Source organism: Montipora foliosa, chromosome 11 (genome assembly GCF_036669935.1).
Source record: "Montipora foliosa isolate CH-2021 chromosome 11, ASM3666993v2, whole genome shotgun sequence".
Classification (NCBI taxonomy): Eukaryota; Metazoa; Cnidaria; class Anthozoa; order Scleractinia; family Acroporidae; genus Montipora; species Montipora foliosa.
Genome location: NC_090879.1, coordinates 44,453,853 through 44,456,090, shown reverse-complemented (window position 1 = coordinate 44,456,090; position 2,238 = coordinate 44,453,853). Strand labels below are relative to the sequence as shown.

The following is a 2,238-nucleotide window of genomic DNA, read 5'->3' as shown; positions in this document are numbered from 1 at the left end:
GCTTGCTAACGTCTTGTCAACCATGACTCAAATGAGTTCCACCATGCTGCCCATGGTAAAGGCAATGAAACGGTTAGCCGAAGAACCAGAAGACCATGCTACACCACCGAAAAGGAGAAGAAAACTTCCTGCAGCTAGTGCCATGAGCGATAGCGGAGATTCAGACCCTGAAAAGTTGGATTCCGAGGCACTTACTTGCTCGCCCAACGGCGACCCGCCAAAACGGGGCAGCTCTGCAGAGGACGCAGTGCTCGATGAAATTCCTCAAGACTTTGAGTCGGACGAGCAAACTGACCCGAAAGTCGCTCAGAAATTGGCGGATATCGTCAATAAGCGATGGGGTTCTAAGTTGGAGGAAGCCAAATTAAAAGAAAAATTGTCGAAATACAATCAACCCGATAATTGTGAGAAATTAACTGTGCCAAAGGTCAACCCCGAGATATGGAATAAGCTGAAGCACGGGACCAGGAGCGCGGATTTACGCCTTGCAAACATGCAGAAAGGCCTTGTTAAAGTCGGTAGTGCTGTCGCCAAAACGACTGACACACTGCTGGCTATCCGTGCAGATCCAAACAAGACCTAAGCGCTGGCTCTCACTGAGACATTGTGGAAATTAGTTACGTATAACGCTGATGCTCTGGCATTGTTAGGTCATGTAAACATTGACTTGTCTTACCGTCGACGCGACGCTATCAAACCACACTTAAATAACGAATATTCCTCGTTGTGTGGCTCTCAAGTACCCATCACGGGCTTTTTATTTGGCGATGAGCTGCAATCTCAGCTCAACAATATCAAAGTGACTAATAGGATTGGCCATACGACTACTGCAAAGTCATCGTACCGAAACCATAGCGATGTCTGGGAGGGCAAATCTCCTCACTCTAGTGGAAAGCCTTTTTTAGGGAAGAGGGGCCGGTCTTACCGGCCACAAAACAACCTCTACAAACCACGGGAAACCGAGAAGAAATCCAGCCAGTGAAATGCTCTGATATCCTGACAGACAAGGTAAATATGTTCCAGTATCTTGAGCACACAAAGTTCTCTGCTTTAAGGCAGGGGGGCTGAGAGAATATTATAATCAGTGGCAGGCCTTAACCTCAGACCCTGAGATATTGAAAATGATATTAGGCCAGCCAATTGAATTTACCAGGACTCCATATCAAAGAGTAGCCCCCAGAAAGTAGAAAATCCTTGATTTGGATGAACAGCGTGTCATTGATACCGAGATAAATACACTATTTGCTAAAGGTGTTATTACCCCAAGTAGTCACGAAGAAGGGGAATATATCTCTCCTATCTTCACTAGGGCTAAAAAGGATGGCTCTTTCAGAGTTATTTTAAATCTCAAATGTTTAAACACTCATGTGCAATATCACCATTTTAAAATGGACTCGCTTAATACTGTTTTACATATGGTAAAACCTGGGTGTTTTATGGCATCAATAGACCTAAAAGGTGCTTATTATTCTGTGCCTATTGCCACTGCCGACCAAAAATACCTGAAGTTTCAGTGGCTAGGAAAACTATATCAATGTGTTTGTTTTCCAAATGGATTGGCGTTTTGCCCCAGGAAGTTTACTAAATTATTAAAGCCAGTATATTCACATTTAAGGCAGCAGGGACACCTTTCAGCAAGTCATATTGATGACTCATATCTCCAGAGTGATAACTATGATGACTTTGAAAGAAATGTTACGGATACTGTCAAATTATTTGATTCCCTTGGGTTTACTGTACACCCTGAAAAATCATCCTTTGTTCCACAACATCGAATCACCTTCATGGGTTTTATTATAGACTCAATTACAATGACAGTCTATCCAACCTCTGAGATCATTCATACCTGTCAAGGCCTGTTGCAGTGTCCACACCCCACAGTAAGAGAGGTGGCATCCACTCTTGGGTTACTCATATCACATTTTCCAGCAGGAAAGCTAGGGCCCTTGCATTTTAGGTCACTGGACATGGACAAAACTGAGGCCTTACGCTTAAACAAGGGTAACTTTGATGCCTTTATGACAATGTCTGAGTTGTCTCCCAGTGATTTGCAGTGGTGGATACACTCAGCAGGGTCGCTGCAAAAACCTATAAGCCCTCCTCAGCCAGAGATCACTTTATACACAGATGCAAGTAAAGAAGGCTGGGAAGGAGTACTCAATAATGTAAAGATTGGGGAGCATTGGACCCCTGAAGAGGCTTCAAATCACATTAATTATCTTGAAATGCTTGCAGTGT

At 43.7% G+C, this 2,238-nt stretch overlaps 1 pseudogene; it reads left to right on the top strand.

The window, feature by feature from the left end:
* Positions 1-1,811: 1,811 nt before the first annotated feature.
* LOC137977189 (uncharacterized) overlaps positions 1,812-2,238 on the top strand; it is a 2,203-nt pseudogene continuing 1,776 nt past the window's right edge.